The 23,684-nt window shown below is 39.3% G+C and overlaps 1 protein-coding gene across 3 annotated transcripts in view; it reads left to right on the forward strand.

The window, feature by feature from the left end:
- Nucleotides 1-11,952: 11,952 nt before the first annotated feature.
- LOC123757325 (BTB/POZ domain-containing protein 6-B-like) overlaps nt 11,953-23,684 on the forward strand; it is a 437,538-nt gene continuing 425,806 nt past the window's right edge. Inside the window, exon 1 of one of the 3 annotated variants that reach the window (XM_069323874.1) lies at nt 11,953-12,057. The gene's annotated coding sequence lies outside the window, so the exon portion shown is untranslated. Of the gene's footprint in view, nt 12,058-12,492; nt 12,636-23,684 lie in introns of those variants that run through there. The other 2 variants (XM_069323875.1, XM_069323873.1) reach the window with 2 other exon arrangements.

Genomic DNA, 23,684 nt, shown 5'->3' on the forward strand with positions numbered 1-23,684 from the left:
TATTTACTGTGGCATTTAGAGCAAGAGGGTCAGGACTGGAGTAAATGAAGGTTGTGTCGTCAGCAAATAGAATTGGTTTGAGGTGTTGGGAGGCATTTGGAAGGTCATTAATGTAGATGAGAAAGAGGAGAGGGCCAAGTATGCTGCCCTGAGGAACACCAATGTTGATGGGTAGGGTGGGAGAAATTGTATTATTCACAGAAACATATTCACATAGGTAGCTCAGATTGATTGCAATGACAGCTTGAATGGTAGTTTAACAAAAATTAGTAGGCACAATACAGCATATGGCTAGCACATAAAATACGACAGCAATGAACACAATGATAAAGTTGTTTGGGTTAAGTACATAAAGATTGGGAGATTGGGTAACACTAGATACAGAGCAAATTTAAAGCTCAGTGTAGGAAACTACGGAGATGAAATTAGGTACTTTTTGGTTTTGTTTTTAAATGAGGCAAAAGTTTGACAGCTTTTCAATTCACTAGGGCGTGAGTTCCATAGACTAGGTCCCTTAATTTGCATAGTGTTTACACAGATTAAGTTTGACCCTGGGGATATCAAAGAGATATTTATTTCTGGTGTGGTGATAATGGGTCCTATTACATCTGTCCAGGGAGAGTTTCAGAGCATGGTTTGCATTTAAGAACAGGGTTTTGTAAATGTAGTTGACACAAGAGAATTTATTTATTTATTTATTTATATATATACAAGAAGGTACATTGGGTTTGTGAGAATACATTGGATAGTACAGTATCACAAGTCACAAGCAAAAGGCTTAACAATCCTTGGCTTACAAAGGGAATACTGAAATCCATTAACAAAAAACACGACCTTGAGAAGAAGTATAGGTTAGGAATAGTCTCCAAAGAATTCTCAAAGAATTACTCATCATTGCTATCTAAGATAATTAGACGAGCCAAAACTAAATACTACGAAGATAAATTTACTCAAATAAAGAGCAACATTAAACAAACTTGGAGCACAATTTCACAAATATTGGGATCAAAGAAATCTTTAAATAACAAACCGACTCTCCTATCTAATAACGATGGTCAGCTTTCAGCCTCTGATTCTGCTATTGAGTTCAATAGGTTCTTCTCTTCCATTGGTTCATCCCTTGCAAATGATATTCCATCTTCCAGTACTGACATTAAGGACTATCTTACAGGTAACTATCCACAGTCTCTGTACCTAAAGCCTATTAACTCCACTGACGTCAATGAGATAATCCTTTCCCTTAAAACCAAGTCTGGTGCCCTTGAGGAGATACCAACTTTAATTTACAAAAAAGCCTCCAGATCTTTAGCCCCTGCTATTGCTTTGCTCTTCAACAAGTCACTTGAACTCCAAACCTTTCCAGATATTCTAAAAAAAGCGAGAGTAACGCCTGTCCACAAATGTGGTGACCCCACAGATGTTAACAACTACAGACCTATATCAATCCTGCCAAACTTGTCAAAAATTTTTGAAAAACTTATATATAAGCAGCTTTACTCATATCTAGCCAAACTCAATATACTTAGCCCTTGCCAATATGGCTTCAGACCCAAAAAAAGCACTAACGATGCACTTATTAGTATGCTTAACTCGATTCATACAGCTCTTGATAAAAAGGAGTTCCCTGTTGGGTTATTTGTGGACCTGCGTAAAGCTTTTGATACTGTCAACCACCATAACCTTCTTCTTAAATTACATCATTATGGAGTCAGAGGACACTCTCTACAATACCTCGAGTCCTACCTTACTGACAGGCTCCAATATGTTTCTGTGAATAATACAATTTCTCCCACCCTACCCATCAACATTGGTGTTCCTCAGGGCAGCATACTTGGCCCTCTCCTCTTTCTCATCTACATTAATGACTTTCCAAATGCCTCCCAACACCTCAAACCAATTCTATTTGCTGACGACACAACCTTCATTTACTCCAGTCCTGACCCTCTTGCTCTAAATGCCACAGTAAATACTGAGCTAAATAAAGTCCATCTTTGGCTAACTGCCAACATGCTCACCCTTAACATTGACAAAACTTTCTATATTCTGTTTGGCAATAAATCCTCTAGTCATATAAATCTCAAAATAAACAATACCCAAATTTGTAACAAATTAGATGGCAAATTCCTTGGCATTCTCATTGACCACAAGCTGAATTTCCAGGGACACATTCTAAATATATCAAAAAAAGTTTCAAAAACTGTGGGCATTCTTTCTAAGATCAGATATTATGTACCACGCCCTGCCCTCGTGACTCTCTATTACTCCCTTATCTATCCTTATCTCAACTATGGTATTTGTGCTTGGGGTTCTACTACCCAAAATCACTTACGTCCTCTAATTACCCAACACAAAGCTGCTATTAGAACAATATCCAACTCTGGCCCCAGACATCACTCGGTACCCCTACTCAAATCTCTGAATATGTTAGATATTAAGTCACTGCACATTCTCTCATGTGTATTATACATATATAAAACGCTAAACTATAATGCCAATCCTGATCTTAAAAGCTTCATAGAAGGTTGTAACAGAACCCATGAGCACCACACCAGAAATAAATACAGTTTTGATATTCCTAGAGTACGTCTTAATCAAACTAGAAATGCTCTACAAATCAAGGGGCCCAGAATGTGGAATGACCTTCCCAACCATGTTAAAGACTGTACCTCTCTCAACCAGTTTAAGATAAAAACTAAACACTACCTAATAAATTCCCTGTAATCTACCTCACTCCTCTATTGTCAACCCATGTCTGTTATTTTCTTCTCTTTTTTTTTTTTTTTTTTTTTAATCAACACTGTTTGTCAACCTATTGTATTTGTGCTGCTTTTTCAGTCATGTTCCCCCTTTTTTTATCTTTATTTGTATTTGTTCTCAACACTTTTTATTCTTTATGCTCAATTAGTATTAAGTTCTAGATATTAATGTTTTTCTTGCCCGAAACGCATTGCGTAATAGTGGCTTTAGGCATTGTATGTACTAGCTCTATCTATATATCAATCCATTAATGTAACATCACTTGTATGTATATACCTTACCTGAATAAACATCTGAATCTGAATCTGTATTTACATTCTTGTAAAGCCACTAGTACGCACAGCGTTTCGGGCAGGTCCTTAATCTAGCAGATAATTTTAAGTAGGTAATTTCAATCAGAATTGATAAATGATAAAGATACATTACAAGAGAAAAATGAGATGAGAGAGATAAGTAGGTATATTAAAGCACATTGTTATATTAAAGCTCTGATTTATTACATTGATAGCTTGATTAGTAATTTAAACAAGGTTAATAGACACCATACAGCAGATTGACAGCACATATAAGACAGCAATGATCACAATGGTAAAGATGTTCAGATTGGGTACATAAAGATTGGGAGACTGGGTAGCAAAAAATACAGATAAACAAGATTTATAAACACCATACAACAGATTGGCAGCACATATAAGAAAACAGCAATGATCACAATGGTAAAGATGTTCAAATTGGGAACATAAAGGTTGGGAGATTGGGTAGCAATTGATACAGTGCAATTTTAAGGCAAAAAGTGAAAACTATGAAGATGAAATTAGGTACTTTTTAGTATTGATTTTGAATGATGTAAAAGTTGGACAGCTTTTCAATTCAGTAGGGAGTGAGTTCCATAAACTGGGTCCCTTTATTTGCATAGAGTGTTTACACAGATTAAGTTTAACTTTGGGGATATCAAAGAGATATTTATTTCTGGTGTGGTGATAATGGGTCCTATTACATCTGTCCAAGAAGAGTTTCAGAGCAGGATTTGCATTTAAGAACAGTGTTTTGTAAATGTAGTTGACACAAGAGAATTTGTGGAGTGAGATTATGTTTAGCATGTTTAGGGAGTTAAAAAAGGGGGCTGAGGGTTGTCTGAAAGCAGAATTTGTTATTATTCTGATAGCAGATTTTTGCTGGGTAATGATGGACTTGAGGTGGTTTGCAGTGGTTGAACCCCATGCACAGATACCATAATTAAGATAGGGATAGATTAGTGCATAATATAGAGAGATGAGAGCAGAGTTAGGTACACAATATCTGATTTTGGAGAGTATACCAACTGTTTTAGAGACTTTCTTAGTTATGTGTTGTATGTGGGTACTGAAGTTGAGTCTCTTGTCTAGGAATAGGCCAAGAAACTTTCCATCATTTTTGTTGCTAATGTTTACATTGTCTATCTGAAGCTGAATTGCATTTGTAGATTTGCTTCCAAATAAGATGTAGTAGGTCTTTTCTATGTTAAGTGTTAGTTTGTTGGTTGACATCCATAAGTGGGCGTTTTTTAGTTTATTATTAACAACATTATTTAGTGTATGTGGGTTGGGGTTAGAGTAGATGAGGGTAGTATCATCAGCAAACAATATAGGTTTCAGAATGTTAGAGACGTTAGGCAGGTAAGATGCAGGTAGATGTAAATAAGAAATAAGAGAGGTCCCAAAATGCTGCCCTGTGGCACTCCAACGGTTATTGGTAGAGTGGGAGAGGTTATATTATTGATGGCTACACATTGGTGTCTATCACTAAGATCGGATTGGATATAGTCCAGTGTATGGCCTCGAATTCCATAATGATGGAGTTTACGTAAGAGGTAATTGTGATTAACAGTATCAAAGGCCTCTCTCAGGTCAATGAAGAGTCCAATCGGAAACTCATTTTTGTCAAGGGCTGAGTAAATTATATCAAGGAGACTAATAATTGCATCGTTGGTACTCTTTTGGGAGCGGAAGCCAAACTGACAGGGGCTAAGAATGTCAAATTTTACGAGGTAGGAGTAAAGCTGTTTGTAGATAATTTTTTCAAATATTTTTGATAGTATGGGTAGGTTTGATATAGGTCTATAATTGTTTATGTCTGCCGGATTTCCTCCTTTATGAACTGGTGTTTCTCTTGCATTTTTAAGGATATCAGGGAAGGTATGACACTCAAGGGATTTGTTGAACAGCAGAGTTATAGGTGGGGTAAGGGCGTGGGAGGCGCTCTTGTATATAATGGATGGTATTTCACTGATGTTCCCAGCTTTGGTTTTTACAATACAATACAATACAATTTTATTTAGGTAAGGTAACATACAATAAATTTTTACAAGGATTGGTTGACTTATAGGTAGAGCTAGTACATACAATGCCTAAAGCCACTATTACGCAAAGCGTTTCGGGCATGATAAACTTAAATGACAAGCTTAATACTAATTGAGCATAATGAGTAGAATGAAAACAAGAAATGAAAACATAGATGAAAAAGCAGCACAAATACAATTATGTCGACAAACAGCGCTCTTTAAAGAAAAACAGACATTGGTTGACAATAGAAGGGTAAGGTAGGTTACAGGGAATTTATTAGGTAGTGCTTCGTTTTTAACTTAAACTGGTTGAGAGAGGTACAGTCTTTAACATATTTGGGAAGGTCATTCCACATTCTGGGCCCCTTGATTTGTAGAGCATTTCTAGTTTGATTAAGTCGTACTCTAGGAATATCAAAACTGTATTTATTTCTGGTGTGGTGCTCATGGGTTCTGTTACAACCTTCTATGAAGCTTTTGAGATCAGGATTGGCATTATAGTTTAGCGTTTTATATATGTATAATACACATGAGAGAATGTGCAGTGACTTAATGTCTAACATATTCAGAGAGTTGAGTAGGGGTACCGAGTGATGTCTGGGGCCAGAATTGGATATTGTCCTAATAGCAGCTTTGTGTTGAGTAATTAGAGGACGTAAGTGATTTTGGGTAGTAGAGCTCCAAGCACAAATACCATAGTTGAGGTATGGATAGATAAGAGAGTAATAGAGAGTCACCAGGGCAGGGCGTGGTACATAATATCTGATCTTAGAAAGAATGCCCACAGTTTTTGAAACTTTTTTTGATATGTTTAGAAGGTGTCCCTGGAAATTCAGCTTGTGGTCAATGAGAATGCCAAGGAATTTGCCATCTAATTTGTTACAAATTTGGGTATTGTTTATTTTGAGATTTATTTGATTAGAGGATTTATTGCCAAACAGAATATAGAAAGTTTTGTCAATGTTAAGGGTGAGTTTGTTGGCAGTTAGCCACAGATGGAATTTATTTAGCTCAGTATTTACTGTGGCATTTAGAGCAAGGGGATCAGGACTGGAGTAAATGAAGGTTGTGTCGTCAGCAAATAGAATTGGTTTGAGGTGTTGGGAGGCATTTGGAAGGTCATTAATGTAGATGAGAAAGAGGAGAGGGCCAAGTATGCTGCCCTGGGGAACACCAATGTTGATGGGTAGGGTGGGAGAAATTGTATTATTCACAGAAACATATTGGAGCCTGTCAGTAAGGTAGAATTTGAGGTATTGTAGGGAGTGTCCTCTGACTCCATAATGATGTAATTTAAGAAGAAGGTTTTGGTGGTTGACAGTATCAAAAGCTTTACGCAGGTCCACAAACAACCCAACAGGGAACTCATTTTTATCAAGAGCTGTATGAATCGAGTTAAGCATACTAATAAGTGTATCGTTAGTGCTTTTTTTGGGTCTGAAGCCATATTGGCAAGGGCTAAGTATATTGAGTTTGGCTAGATATGAGTAAAGCTGCTTATAGATTAGTTTTTCAAAAATTTTTGACAAGTTTGGCAGGATAGATATAGGTCTGTAGTTGTTAACATCTGTGAGATCACCACATTTGTGGACAGGCGTTACTCTCGCTTTTTTTAGAATATCTGGGAAGGTTTGGAGTTGAAGTGACTTGTTGAAGAGCAAAGCAATAGCAGGGGCTAAAGATCTGGAGGCTTTTTTGTAAATTAAAGTTGGTATCTCCTCAAGGGCACCAGACTTGGTTTTAAGGGAAAGGATAGTGAAAGTTTTAGTGAGTGTATGATGGACACAACTTCCGACGTCCGTCATTACATCCTTCGCCATACCTTCCGTTTCATCCGCCATGTCCGTGGCCTGAAGAGACTGTAAAATATGTGGTCTGATGAGATTGTAGGGTCTATGGCCTGAAGAGACTATAGGAACCCTATCCCTCCGCTATTCCCCGGTATCGGGCAGCCGGGGCGCATCCGATCCCTCAATCGTCGTCGCCCCTAGTTAGTTTAGTTTAGTTCATTTATTATGCACCCCATACCCATCTTGTGGGCGGTAGTGGAAAGGGTTACAGAGGCACATAATATGGGCTCAGGGACTGAACCCCACAATTCATTTAGCTAAGCAAGTTACAATCTTGATGAGCTAGTTACAAAATTCAATATAAGTCGTCACATCAACAATGGGTTCGAGATCGACCTCAAGTACAGGTTGTAAATTTAGCAACTGACATATGTGGAGAGCTAGTGTCAAAATTTATTTGTTTGTCCTGCACACCGCCCCCCATCCAGTGGGCAGCGGTGGATAGGTTACAATCACTTAGTTACTACCTACAGTTAGCAAACTGGGGATATTTGGCTAAAATTTCTGGTAGCAGATCATTTTGAATGAAATATTGACACATCGCTGGAACATTGGTTATAGAATTGTCTCTAAATTCACGTATCTTTTCGCACTCCATCACATAGTGACGGAGGGTGTGCGAACAATTTTGTTGACACAGTTTACATTTGGTCAGGTCTACATCAGCAGATAATGAGAATTCCCAGAGATACTTGTAACCGAGTCTAAGCCGAGCAGTAGTAACATCTAGAAGTCTGCTGATTTTATTGGATGATCTATTATTTATTTATTTATTTATGCATATACAAGAATGTGCATAAGGAATGTGAGGATACAAATATGGTAATTACAGTCTTGTAAAGCCACTAGCACGCGCAGCGTTTCGGGCAGGTCCTTAATCTAAGAAAATTTTAAGGAGGTAAATACTTGCAAAATTTATAGACAAAAAAATGATAGCAGTTACATGAAATGAAAATCTATAGATGCCACACATCTATAGAGCCACACATCTATAGATGTGTGGCTCCTCTTGCATGATAGTATGATGATAGGTGGAATTACTGGTGTTAATTTCACTTTGCCTCAGATCTACAAGATCTTATTGAAGTTCTCGGTGTACTGCTGCTCTCAGATTGCTCATTGACAATCCAAGGTTACACTCAACGGCTCCTTTAAAGGCAGATTCTTTGGCTAACTTATCAACTCTATCATGCATTCGGAGGCCAACATGAGATGGAGACCACATGAAATGGACTCTGTTACCATCCTTAATAATTTTGTTGTATTTGTGTCTAACTTCGGACACGAGCATGTTAGAGTTATGTCTTAAAGAGTTGAGAGCATTTACAATACAACAATACAATTTACAATACAATTTTATTTAGGTAAGGTACATACATACAATAAATATTTACAAGGATTGTTTAACTTATAGGTATAGCTAGTACATACAATGCCTAAAGCCACTATTACGCAAAGCGTTTCGGGCATGATAAACTTAAATGACAAGCTTAATACTAATTGAGCATAATGAGTAGAATGAAAACAAGAAATGAAAACATAGATGAAAAAGCAGCACAAATACAATTATGTCGACAAACAGCGCTCTTTAAAGAAAAAAACAGACATTGGTTGACAATAGAAGGGTATGGTAGGTTACAGGGAATTTATTAGGTATAGCTTCGCTTTTAACTTAAACTGGTTGAGAGAGGTACAGTCTTTAACATGGTTGGGAAGGTCATTCCACATTCTGGGCCCCTTGATTTGTAGAGCATTTCTAGTTTGATTAAGTCGTACTCTAGGAATATCAAAACTGTATTTATTTCTGGTGTGATGCTCATGGGTTCTGATACAACCTTCTATGAAGCTTTTGAGATCAGGATTGGCATTATAGTTTAGCGTTTTATATATGTATAATACACATGAGAGAATGTGCAGTGACTTAATGTCTAACATATTCAGAGATTTAAGTAGGGGTACCGAGTGATGTCTGGGGCCAGAATTGGATATTGTCCTAATAGCAGCTTTGTGTTGAGTAATTAGAGGATGTAAGTGATTTTGGGTAGTAGAGCCCCAAGCACAAATACCATAGTTGAGATATGGATAGATAAGGGAGTAATAGAGAGTCACCAGGGCAGGGCGTGGTACATAATATCTGATCTTAGAAAGAATGCCCACAGTTTTTGAAACTTTTTTTGATATGTTTAGAATGTGTCCCTGGAAATTAAGCTTGTGGTCAATGAGAATGCCAAGGAATTTGCCATCTAATTTGTTAAAAATTTGGGTATTGTTTATTTTGAGATTTATTTGATTAGAGGATTTATTGCCAAACAGAATATAAAAGGTTTTGTCAATGTTAAGGGTGAGTTTGTTGGCAGTTAGCCACAGATGGACTTTATTTAGCTCAGTATTTACTGTGGCATTTAGAGCAAGGGGATCAGGACTGGAGTAAATGAAGGTTGTGTCGTCAGCAAATAGAATTGGTTTGAGGTGTTGGGAGGCATTTGGAAGGTCATTAATGTAGATGAGAAAGAGGAGAGGGCCAAGTATGCTGCCCTGGGGAACACCAATGTTGATGGGTAGGGTGGGAGAAATTGTGTTATTCACAGAAACATATTGGAGCCTGTCAGTAAGGTAGGATTTGAGGTATTGTAGGGAGTGTCCTCTGACTCCATAATGATGTAATTTAAGAAGAAGGTTTTGGTGGATGACAGTGTCAAAAGCTTTACGCAGGTCCACAAACAACCCAACAGAGAACTCATTTTTATCAAGAGCTGTATGAATCGAGTTAAGCATTTAAGGATGATAAGGAGTCACTTACAATTAATGTATCAAGTTTGGAGACTTGTACACATTTCAGTGCAAGGTTCAAGGCAAATAGTTCGGTCTGAAGGGTAGAGGCCCAATTGTGTATACGGACTCCCCACTCAAAGTACAAGCCATCGCCCATTGTCAGAACAACTGCACTTCCAGCTGCACCCGTGGTGCGGTGTAGGGAACCATCAGTGTATATGATTTGAGAGAGAGAATGCTCTGTGGACAGAGCATCAGTATGGCTTAAGGCGTTGAGCTTTGCCTCAAGACGAAGCTTGGGCTGATCTCTAATTTCCTTTTTGGGTGGAAAGGGAGGGATTAAAGCTGGAAAGGGTGTAACCTCCCACGGTGCAGGAAAGTGCCGTTGTTGTTTCTCTTGGTACAAATCATGAACCTGATACATTCTGAGTTGGGTTCCAGTTTTTGTTATCCATTCGGAACAATGCTGATCTTCAATAAAGAAATTCTGGAGGGCTTCTGTGCAAGGAACTAGCTCTACCTATAAGTCAAACAATCCTTGTAAATATTTATTGTATGTATGTACCTTACCTAAATAAAATTGTATTGTATTGTATTGTATTGTATTGATTAGGATGAGTTAGCCTAAGCATTTTTATACCAATTTGACAGTTAATTTCAGTAACACGATCAACAACGCTCAGAATATTAAGTTCCTTTCTCATATTAAGTATCTTTGTGGTACGAGGGCACCCAAGGATTATCCTCAAGGCTTCGTTCTGCAATTTTTCAAGCCCTCCAAGTTTTCTTTCAGGCATCAAAACAAGCAGAGGTGCAGCATAATCCACTAAAGATCTGATGTATGCAAGGTACATCATTTTGACAATTCTGACATTGGCACCATACCTACCTTACCTTACCTTGAGGTTACCTTGAGGAGCTTCCGGGGCTTAGCGCCCCCGCGGCCCGGTCGTCGACCAGGCCTCCTGGTTGCTGGAATGATCAACCAGACTGTTGACGCGGCTGCTCGCAGCCTGACGTATGAGTCACAGCCTGGTTGATCAGGTATCCTTTGGAGGTGCTTATCCAGTTCTCTCTTGAACACTGTGAGGGGTCGGCCAGTTATGCCCCTTATGGGTAGCGGAAGCGTGTTGAACAGTATCGGGCCTCTGATGTTGATAGAGTTCTCTCTCAGAGTACCTGTTGCACCTCCGCTTTTCAAAATCGCAAAATCTGCAAAATTCTGCACATCCTGCCATGTCTTCTGGTCTCATGTGATGTTATTTCTGTGTGCAGGTTTGGGACCAGCCCCTCTAACATTTTCCACGTGTAAATTATTATATATCTCTCCCGCCTGCGCTCAAGGGAGTACAGATTTAGGCTCTTTAGTCGGTCCCAATAGTTTAGGTGTTTTACTGAGTGAATTCTAGCAGTATAGGATCTCTGCACGCTCTCCAGGTCGGCAATTTCTCCAGCTTTGAAAGGGGCTGTCATTGTGCAGCAGTACTCCACTCTAGAGAGCACAAGCGTTTTGAAAAGTGTCATCATTGGTATAGCATCTCTAGTGTGAAAAGTTCTTGTTATCCAACCTGTCATTTTTCTTGCAGTTGTGACGGCTACTTTATTGTGTTCTTTAAAGGTAAGGTCTTCCGACATTAGTACACCCAGATCCTTTACATTGCCTTTTCGTACTATGTTATGATTTGCCTGAGTTTTGTACGTGGTTTCCTTTTTTATATTTTCATTTTTTCCATAGCGCATGAGCTGGAACTTATCTTCGTTAAACACCATATTATTTTCTGTAGCCCATAGAAAGACCTGATCTACATCCGACTGGAGGTTCGCCGTGTACTCTATGTTGCCTACTCTCGTGAAGATCCTAGTGTCATCTGGAAAGGATGATACAGTGCTATAGGTTGTGTTCTTGTCTATGTCCGATATGAGGATGAGAAAAAGTACTGGAGCAAGCACAGTACCCTGGGGGACTAAGCTCTTCACGGTTGATGGGCTGGATTTTATTTTGCTGACTATTACACATTGGGTTCTGTTGGTCAGGAAATTGTAGATCCATCTGCCTATTTTTCTGGTAATTCCTTTTGAACGCATTTTATGTGCAATAACGCCATGATCACATTTATCAAAAGCTTTTGCGAAATCTGTGTAAATTACATCAGCGTTTTGTTTGTCTTCCATAGCATCTAATGCCATATCATAGTGGTCCAGCAACTGCGACAAGCAAGAGCGCCTGAATTTGTGAGTTCAGGCGCGTTCATAGCCTGAGTGATAACCTGCAACAGCCTTGAGAGCTCGGAGCCTCTCTTTATACTGACGACAGAGTCTGAATACAACAGGACCATACAGTGGCACCTCAAGGCCAAGGTATTTGAATCTGTTTACATAGTCAAGCTGGGAGCCATCAGACAGTTGCATCTTGCGAACAGCTCCTCCCTGCCTGGGTGGGCGCCGATTTAGTATCTTTGTTTTCTCTGCATGATGATAGATGGAATTACTGGTGTCAATTTCACTTCGTCTCAGATCTACAAGATCTTGTTGAAGTTCTCGGTGTACTGCTGCTTTCAGATTGCTCATTGACAATTCAAGGTTACACTCAAAGGCTCCTTTAAAGGCAGATTCTTTGGCTAACTTATCAGCTCTATCATGCATTCGGAGGCCAACATGAGATGGAGACCACATGAAATGGACTCTGTTACCATCCTTAATCCCCTAAATCAACACAACAACTCGCCCCTTGGGGCAAAATTTAATTTTTTTTTAAACATACGAACGAAAGGGTTCGTATATACAAACTTGTTAGTGAACGAACTTGTTTGTTGGTGTACTGAACGGACGGTACCGAAACTGCAGTAGTCGATTTGACCATTCCCCCCGCGGTTCCCACGGGTACCTGTACTATTTGAAGCTCTACAGAATTAATTCTGGAAGCATTGACATTTAAGGTAAGATGAAATACATGTACAGTGTATATTACATTTTCATTTGTAGACATATAGTGATATAATAAACTGTGAAGCAGAGTACAGGGAGGTGTAGGGGATCGTCTACTCGTTGTATATAATATTTAACTAGCTACCATGCTTAGGGTTGAGTTACATGTGCCCTTCATGTGCCTTAGTTTCCATAATCTCCCACATGATGGTAATAGGTCCATTACCTCACACAGATGGGTATGGGGTCCACTGGTCCGGACCATAATGAAATCTGATCCAAGTAGCAATTGGGTCAACCCATGTGTTGCTTTTCCACAATGGTCGCAAATTGATGAACGCCGATTTTAACGTTCAAAATTTCCCCATAGATATGAAGTTCCCCATGGCGCAGTGGTAAAACACTAACCTAATCTAACGTTATCTCATCTTATCTTATCTCATCTGCAGTTGCTAGTAAATCCACTGTTTATGTGAATGAATGTCTGACCAGGTGCAGGCAAAATCTCTTTTTTAAACTGCGTGGCTTCTGCAAAAATTCCCTTACAATTAAACACTGTTTTGTGCGAGATGGTAAAATTATAGCTAGGAGGACTGACACTGGAAAAACCTATTCAATAACCACAGAAGCTCACCTTAATTCTTTCCTCAGTGACTGTGGGATAGCTGCTGTATAGCCTGAATTCAGATTATAATCTCATATAACTACCTTTGTGTACTCTAGCTCTGCCTTTCCCTTCAAAAGGTTTTAACTTTAGTTAAAAAAAAAAAAAAAAAAAAAAAAAAAAAAAAAAAAAAAAAAAAAAAAAAAAAAAATAATATTGTCATCTTTATTATTGTCTTTTTTTTTTCTTTTTACTCCCATGTTCCATAGTACACTGGCTTTGCCTGTGTCCTCTAGTATTAACTTCATTATCCAGTGTTCCTGAGTGTATCTCTATTTAATCTACCTCAGTTTGTTTTAGTGTAACTTTAGTATTCAATTATAGTGTACTTATAATAGTATAGTAAGCAAGCTTATTATCTTATAGATTTCATAATTGTTTTTTTTACTTTTTTGGTCATCTATTGTTATTAATTATTCTAGTTAATTTTTTACATTCCTAGTTCCCATTAAGTTTTTTTTTTTCTTTTTACTTAAAATTACCATTAAGTTTATTTTACTTTAGAATTTTTAATCTACTTTTTTCTTTGTTTTCTATTTTGTAATTTGCCATTCTTACCTTGTTTTCCTGCAATCAGCCTTTTTATGCAGACAAGTATAGACCCAGAACTAAACCTCTTATCCACTATCTATGACAATCATCACTTCAATGATCAAAATTGCAGATATTTTACAGCACATGATGTAAACAATGTATTAACAGATAATCTCAATATCTCTGTAATCAACTTGAACGTTAGATCCCTAGGTAAACACTTCGATGATGTTAGTGCCTTGATTGAAACTATTGACAACAAATTCTCTTTTATTATACTTACTGAAACGTGGTTGAAAGAGGATAATACTCAACTCTTTAACATGCCTAACTACTCGGCAATTCACAACTGTCGTCAAATGCAGAGAGGTGGTGGTACTGCTCTTTACTACCACCAAGAACTAACATGCTTAAAAATAATTAGAACTAGAGACTGCTGTGGGGAGTATATCTTCGCCAGTTTCAGAGTCAAGGGTGCCGAGTCTGTCCTGTCTGTGGGTGCAGTCTATAGAATTCCTAACACTGATGTGTCTGAATTCAACTCAAACCTTAGAAATCTAATACTAGATAACAGATTGAACAAAAACCATCTAATTATCGCAGTGGACTTTAATATTGACCTCTGCGAGCCTGAACACCCTACTGCTGTTAGCTTCCTCAACTGTATGAATTCCTGCTTCCTCATACCCTTAATCACTAGACCAACTAGAATCACTGATAGTACTGCTACGACTCTAGATCACATCTGGACCAACATAACCTCTCCGCTTACTTCAGGTATAATCACCGATAGCACTACAGACCATTACCCCACATTTCTCTTAACTAACATTAGCAAACCACCTCTAGAGACAAGGGAGTTAAGCTTTAGGCTGCACAATGAAACTGCTATAAACAATTTTATAACTGCTGCTGATAATGTCAACTGGGAGTCCGAGTTAGGTAACATAGGGGACATCAACCTAGCAGTGAAATCTTTTCTACAAACAACTCTTAGCCTTTATAACACCCACTGTCCTATGCTTACAAAACAAGTCACAAGCAAAAGACTTAACAATCCTTGGCTTACAAAGGGAATACTTAAATCCATTAACAAAAAACACGACCTTGAGAAGAAGTATAGGCTAGGAACAGTCTCCAAAGAATTCTCAAAGAATTACTCGTTATTGCTATCTAAAATAATTAGACGAGCCAAAACTAAATACTACGAAGATAAATTTACCCAAATAAAGAGCAACATTAAAAAAACTTGGAGCACAATTTCACAAATATTGGGATCAAAGAAGATTTTAAATAACAAACCAACACTCCTTTCCAATAACGTTGGTCAGCTTTCAGCCTCTGATTCTGCTATTGAGTTCAATAGGTTCTTCTCTTCCATTGGGTCATCCCTTGCAAATGATATTCCATCTTCCTGTACTGATGTTAAGGACTATCTTACAGGTAACTATCCACAGTCTCTGTACCTAAAGCCTACTAGTTCCACTGATGTCAATGAAATAATCCTTTCCCTTAAAACCAAGTCTAGTGCCCTCGAGGAGATACCAACTTTAATTTACAAAAAAGCCTCCAGATCTCTAGCCCCTGCTATTGCATTGCTCTTCAACAAGTCACTTGAACTCCAAACCTTTCCTGACATTCTAAAAAAAGCAAGAGTAACCCCTGTCTACAAATGTGGTGATCTCACTGATGTTAACAACTTCAGGCCTATATCAATCCTGCCTAACTTGTCAAAAATATTCGAAAAGCTAATCTACAAGCAGCTTTACTCTTTTCTAGCCAAACACAATATACTTAGCTCTTGTCAATATGGCTTCAGACCCAAAAAAAGCACTAACGATGCACTTATTAGTATGATTAACTTAATTCACGCAGCTCTTGATAAAAAGGAGTTTCCTGTTGGGTTATTTGTGGACCTGCGTAAGGCTTTTGACACTGTCAACCATCAAAACCTTCTTCTTAAATTACATCATTATGGAGTCAGAGGACACTCCCTGCAATACCTCAAATCTTATCTTACTGACAGGCTCCAGTATGTTTCTGTGAATAATACAATTTCTCCCACCCTACCCATCAACATTGGTGTTCCTCAGGGCAGCATACTTGGCCCTCTCCTCTTTCTCATCTACATTAATGACCTTCCAAATGCCTCCCAACACCTCAAACCAATTCTATTTGCTGACGACACAACCTTCATTTACTCCAGTCCTGACCCCCTTGCTCTAAATGCCACAGTAAATACTGAGCTAGAGAAAGTCCATCTTTGGCTAACTGCCAACAAACTCACCCTTAACATTGACAAAACGTTTTATATTCTGTTTGGCAATAAATCCTCTAATCAGATAAATCTCAAAATAAACAATACCCAAATTTGTAACAAATTAGATGGCAAATTCCTTGGCGTTCTCATCGACCACAAGCTGAATTTCCAGGGTCACATTCTAAATATATCAAAAAAAGTTTCAAAAACTGTTGGCATTCTTTCTAAGATCAGATATTATGTACCCCGCCCTGCCCTGGTTACTCTCTACTACTCCCTCATCTATCCATACCTCAACTATGGTATTTGTGCTTGGGGTTCTACTACCCAAAATCATTTACGTCCTCTTATTACCCAACACAAAGCTGCTATTAGGACAATATCCAACTCTGGCCCCAGACATCACTCGGTACCCTTACTCAAATCTCTGAATATGTTAGATATTAAGTCACTGCACATTCTCTCTTGTGTATTATACATATATAAAACGCTGAACTGTAATGCCAATCCTGACCTCAAAAGCTTCATTGAAGGTTGTAACAGAACCCATGAGCACCACACCAGGAATAAATACAGTTTTGATATTCCTAGAGTACGACTTAATCAAACTAGAAATGCTCTACAAATCAAGGGACCCAGAATGTGGAATGACCTTCCCAACCATGTTAAAGACTGTACCTCTCTCAACCAGTTTAAGATAAAAACTAAACACTACCTAATAAATTCCCTGTAACCCACCTCACTCCTTTACTGTCAACCCATGTCTGTTATTTTATTATTATTATTTTTTTTTTAATCAACACTGTTTGTCAACCTATTGTATTTGTGCTGCTTTTTCAGTCATGTTCCCCCTTTTTTTTATCTTTATTTGTATTTGTTTTCAACACTTTTTATTCTTTATGCTCAATTAGTATTAAGTTCTAGATATTAATGTTTTTCTTGCCCGAAACGCATTGCGTAATAGTGGCTTTAGGCATTGTATGTACTAGCTCTATCTATATATCAATCCATTAATGTAACATCACTTGTATGTATGTACCTTACCTGAATAAACATATTTATTATGTTAAAAAACTTTAGATTTTTGGTTTAATAAGTTATCAAAATGTTTTCAACAATATTCTTGGGACGTTCACCGATTTTAACTTGGGCGACCATTGTGGAAACGCAACACATGGGTTAACCTAATTGACAATAACCCAATTGTCGATTCTAACATGGGTTCGACCAGCTACGGGATAGGGTATGGTGTCTACTACAGTCCACATGATAGGTATAGGGTGCATAATAAATGAACTAAACTAAAAATTATATTTTCGTTTGTCAAAGTTAAGATACCTGTAGATTTGCATCACCAAGGTGCCGATCCTAATTTTTTTTTTATTTATTTATATACAAGAAGGTACATTGGGTTTGTGAGAATACATAGCATGGTGTTTACAATCTTGTAAAGCCACTAATTAATGAGCTAGCCACTAGCCACAAAAACATGAGTTAACAATTTTTGCTGCATGTAACCTTCATGCTGCTCCCTTTTAGAGTTTGTCAGCTTGACATCAGAATTAATGATTGGCAGTCAAATGTAGTTTCAAGTAGTTGGGGACAGGAACCCTCTTATGTTTATGAAGTTCCTCCCATGACTAATTGACCTTTCCCAGGATGCAGCCTAGGGCAGTTGTCCAACTCTTGGGTATCTATGGCTAGGTGATCAAGAGGCTTCGTTTGAAAGGAAACGTTGGTCAAACACTATGTTGGGTACATAGAATTACCCAAATCTACACAAATCCTGCCAGCATTGTATAAGTAATGAAGAAATATGGTATATATACTCACTATAATGTTGGTGCTGAATGCAGAACATGATAAAACCTATTTTTACTCTGAAATAATCAAATTTCATAATGAAATTGTGCTGGGGGAGCAAATTCAGCTCCTATAATTTCTCTTGGACGAAGTGTTATGGAGATCAAATTAGTGCTCTACCATCATCAACACGCTGTCAACATAAACAAGGGAAGTGTCTTACCAAAACCCGTTTATCTAATCATTTCTGGCCAGTTAATGTTAGGTAGATATAGGGCAAACCGGTTAGCACGAGAAAGAACCTCTAAATACAGGTAATTAAGCCTTGGTCCTTATCTTATATAATATACAGTGTTTTCTCTGATATACCTGTCATATATTAGGATTCCGGCTTTACAGCTAGTGCCCGTTGACAGGAACAAGAATTAATCTTGGTACATCAGTTACTTGGGTGATGGAAGCTGGCCTCTCACCAGGATAATTTAGTGTCTACATCCTAGTTATAGCTGGTGGACTAAGCCTACCATACAATAAGATAAAGCACCTCCTCAATTTATTCACTAATATATATATATGATATCATATATATATGATATCAGTGACAAAACCAAAACTGCGCACATCATATATATATGATTTTGTGTCTAGCGCTATAATTTAAACGCCCCACCTGGGATAGGGGCAGCTATAGTACAGCCACGACCAATAGTTGCCAGATGCCACCTAGAAAAAAAATCCAGGCCAACATTCTTGGGTGTTACAGCGTCAATATTGAGCAAGCCACCAAGGCTGGTGCACGCAGCACGAGCTCACAGCACCGCTGTTCAGCTTGTGACCACAGCATCGCCTACAAATGCCATAATATATATGATACTGCTATTATTTAGCAGTAATAGTATTACTGAAGCCCCCTGACTGTGATAAAACTGACCAGGATTCTGATAATAGCAGGATTGTGGTGATATTTAGCGCTGTGCTCCATGTGCTCCATGCTCCTGTGCTACTGTTCAACAAATCTATAGAGTGTCACACCTTCCCTGATATCCTCAAAAAAACAAGAGTAACGCCAGTTCATAAAGGAGGCAATCCGGCGGATATAAACAATTATAGACCAATATCAAATCTACCCATTCTATCAAAAATATTTGAAAAAATTATTTACAAACAGCTCTATTCCTACCTCGTAAAATTCGACATACTCAGCCCCTGCCAGTTTGGCTTCCGGTCCCAAAAGAGCACCAACGATGCAATCATTAGTCTCCTTGACGTTATCTACTCAGCCCTTGACAAAAATGAGTTTCCGATTGGACTCTTCATTGACCTAAGAAAAGCCTTTGATACTGTTAATCACAACTACCTCTTACTTAAACTCCAGCATTATGGAATCCGAGGCCTTGCCCTTGACTACATCCGATCCTATCTTAGTGACAGACACCAATATGTAACCATCAATGATACAACTTCTTCCACTCTACCAATTACCGTTGGAGTGCCACAGGGCAGCCTCTTAGGACCTCTTCTATTTCTTATATATATATAAACGATCTGCCTAATGTCTCTAATATTCTCAAACCTATATTGTTTGCTGACGATACTACCCTTATCTATTCAAACCTCAACCCACATACACTAAATAATGTTGTGAATAATGAATTAAAAAAAGTCCACTTATGGATGTCAATGAACAAACTAACATTAAACATCGAAAAGACTTACTACATCTTATTTGGAAGCAAATCATCAAATGCAATTCAGCTATAGATAGACAACATTAACATCAGTAATAAAAATGATGGCAAGTTTCTTGGCCTATTCCTAGACAAGAGACTCAACTTCAGCACCCACATTCAACACATAACTAAGAAAGTCTCTAAGACAGTTGGCAAACTCTCCAAAATCAGATATTATGTTCCTAACTCTGCTCTCCTCTCACTATATTATGCACTAAGCTACCCCTATCTTAATTATGGTATCTGTGCATGGGGGTCTACCACTGCAAACCACCTTAAGCCCATCATCACACAGCAAAAATCTGCTATCAGAATAATAACTAACTCTGCTTTCAGACAACACTCGGCTCCCTTGTTTAAATCCCTAAACTTGCTAAATATTAACTCTTTCCACACATTCTCTTGTGCCAACTACATTTACAAAACCCTGTTCTTAAATGCAAAACCATGCTCTGAAACTCTCCCTGGACAGATGTAATAGGACCCATTATCACCACACCAGAAATAAATATCTCTTTGATATCCCCAGGGTCAAACTTAATCTGTGTAAACACTCTATGCAAATTAAGGGACCTAGTCTATGGAACTCACTTTCTAGTGAATTGAAAAACGGTAAAACTTTTGCCTTATTTAAAAGCAAAACCAAAAAGTACCTAACTTCATCTTCTTGGTTTCCTACACTGAGCTTTAAATTTGCTCTGTACCTAGTGTTACCCAATCTCCTAATTTTTATGTAATATCAAACAACCTTATCATTGTGTTCATTGCTGTCTTCTTTTATGTGCTAGCCATATGCTGTATTGTGACTACCAATTTTTGTCAACTACCATTCAAGCTGTCATTGCAATAAATCTTAGCTACCTATGTGCTTTAATATACTGTACCTACAATTTTCTCTCATCTTTTTTTTTTCATTTCATGTAATCTGTTATCATTTTTTTGTCTATAAATTTTGCAAGTATTTACCTCCTTAAAATTTTCTTAGATTAAGGACCTGCCCAAAACGCTGCGCATGCCAGTGGCTTTACAAGACTGTAATTACCATATTTGTATCCTCACATTCCTTATGTACATTCTTGTATATGCATAAATAAATAAATAAATAAATAAATAAATAAATAAATAAATAAATAAATAAATGGAGGGAGGAGTAAGGCTGTGGAGGGAGGGTTGTGGCGTCGTCTTCTGACTGTGTGTGGCCACCATTTATTGACTGCACTCACCATACCAGCTTAGTGGTTCGCTATGGTGAACACAAATGTAGATACTTATATATAACGTGTGTATAGTGTGAGATAACAGCGAGAGGAGTAGGTTGGGAGCCGCCATTTTGGTGAGGGAGGAGCGTCGTCTGCTCGACTTGGCATGTTATTTACTGATGGCCACTATCGTCTTTGGGCACCATACCAGCTTATTTGTACAGGTATGGTGAATAAAACAGGTAGATACTTATATATAATGTGTGTGTATATAGCGTAATAACACCACAAACAATATTGTTGGAGGAGAAATATTAGTGCGTCTGGCCTTGAGGGTGGCCGCCGATCAGCTGACGGGGACTGGTCAAGTCGTCTACTGCAATTTCAGATACCGGGCTAGAAACAACTTCGTTCACTGAGAAGTTTGTACATACAAACCATTCCGTTCGTATATGTGCTGGTTTGTGTTCGCTGTTGTTCTCGTCTGAATAAATACATGGCACTTGTTCATATAATTAGCACTTCCATTATTAGAATTATTTATCCATTATTAGAATAACAAGGCGCAAACCATACCCCCCTTACAGTTGAAATCTATTTATTTATATACAAGAAGGTACAGTACATTGGGTTGTGAGAGTACATAACATATATTAAGAGGTACATTGTAGCAAGATTTGAGATTAAAGGATTTAAGACTTAACACGTTTAGAAACAAGACGCCCCCGAAGGAGGCTATTATTTGTTATGCACCCCATACTCAACCAGTAAGTAGTGCAGCAAAACATAGATTACATGGTCATAAAGACCAATTCAATTCAATTTCTTTCTTTATTATGCACCCCATACCCATCCCGTGGGCGGTGGTGTAAAGGATTACAGAGCCACATAATCGGTTCAGGAACTGAACCCTCTAGTTCGTTTAGCTAAGCAAATAACAATTTGTGACGCTAGTTGCAAAATTATTCATGTTATATATACATGTACACACACTCATACATACATGTACATATATATATACGTATACATATATACATACACATACATTTCTAATCACCTACACAAATACACACATCAATAATCTTTTGTGCCACAAGTGATCAACAAGAGGCTCACAACAGTCACTATACAAGGCACTTTACATCTATGGTGAGTCATACAGTTTCTAGTCTTGCTCCACACTCACCCAACTGGGCAGCAGCTTTACAGTTATGTGCATGCATTACCTACAGTAAGGAAATTTTGGATACTTCACTAAGATTTCGAGCAGCACATCATTATGAATGAAGTACTTACACATTTCTTGGACACTATTGATGGTGTTATCTCTAAATTCCGCGATTTTCTGGGGGGAGCCCCGTCGGCTCCCCGGAGCTTTACCGGCTGATATGCTAATGTCAGACTTTGGCATCAGTCATGTGTATGGAGTTCTAGGGCCTACCGGGGACCACAGCCAGAACCTGGCCCCCTCAGAGAGGCAAGGGGAGCAATGGCCTATAGAAACCCCCGTGTGGTTGGAAGCATTCTATGTCTGCCATCGACCGGGTCAAGCATCCAGAAAGGTAAGCATTCCAAAACAAACCCCTATTCTGGTGAAAATTGCTACCTAAAGCCGAACTAGTGGATAGAACTCTTCAACAGAAAACAAGGCAACTAGTATGACGTCATACGTCACCGCGCCGCTGTCTGTGCAGCTCCCCCCTCCCCGGGAGGGGGAAGGGGGGAGCAGACCTCCCACGCCGGCTATCCATCCATCAGTTCTTCAGCTGATGCTATAGGCAACGGTTATGTGCTCCGGCTCCAGTGGTTGTTTCAGCACTGTACCTAGAGTGTGGTGTCTGTTTTCTAGGTGGTGCGTGAGCTGGGAGTGATTCTCCAGTACTAGGGCTGCATGTGCCTAGGGTTCCCTTCCCTCTGTGCCCTGTAAGTACTGCCCTTGGGGCTTGAGGCCACCTTCCACAAGTTCCTTGGGTCCTGCCCCTGCTTGGCCGTTTACTACTTGGTTTTCAGCCGCTCTCTGTATGCTCGGGTGTTCTGTCTCGCTTGTTCGCCTTAGAGTAAGGGGCAGTTTTTGCACTGGTGGGGCGCAGGGTACTGTGCAGCTTGTCTTTACCAATCATAGCGGCCGGCTCTGTTCCGCTTGGGTACGCTGTCCTCTTGCGGGGTTTTCTTTTTCTTTTTGTTTATGTACCTGGTGGGGGGGGGGGGTCTGCCTTCATTCTTGCCCCTTGTGTCCCTTGTGTTCTGAGTATTTTCTGGTGATACCCCCTGCTAGGTCTCCGTGAGTGTACACGTCCCGGGGGTTCAGCTCTTAGAAAGTTGTTTGGTAGCTTTGGGTGCCGGTTAGCAGTACCCTGCCTGGGATTACCTGAGCGCGAGTCCTCTTATAGTAAACGCTCGGGACCCTGGGAAACCCCTGGGGGCGCGCGGGTCCGATGGATGTGACCCCAGAGTCCCCCCCTCGCTTCCAGCAAGTTTGAGGGTTGCTCTCACCCTTTGTCTCTGGGTGACTCTCTGTTTTGCCTCCGTCTGCTGCCTGTGGGGTCGGTGACACCTTCGACCCGGAGTCCTGCGAGTTTGGTTGCTCGTTGGGGCTCGGTTACCCAGTTGTGCTGACAAAGCGGGTGCGGGCAGCCGGGGCGTTGCACTTGAGCCTTGGTGGTGGCAACGTTCTCGTGGTTTCCTCCCCGGGAGCCCCGGGGCTGCCCCGTTGTAGTTCGTTTTGGGACTTTGGGGTGTTGGTTGCTTCGGTTCCATCCACGCCCCCTTGTCTTTTCCCTGGTTCACCCTTCCTGCCTGCATCCGGTTCCTTACCGTCTGTAGGTTCGGGGCGGGGTTTTTGATGGTGTTGAGACTCGGGCAGTCTCGGG

This window comes from Procambarus clarkii, chromosome 13, assembly GCF_040958095.1.
Source record: "Procambarus clarkii isolate CNS0578487 chromosome 13, FALCON_Pclarkii_2.0, whole genome shotgun sequence".
NCBI classification, from domain to species: Eukaryota; Metazoa; Arthropoda; class Malacostraca; order Decapoda; family Cambaridae; genus Procambarus; species Procambarus clarkii.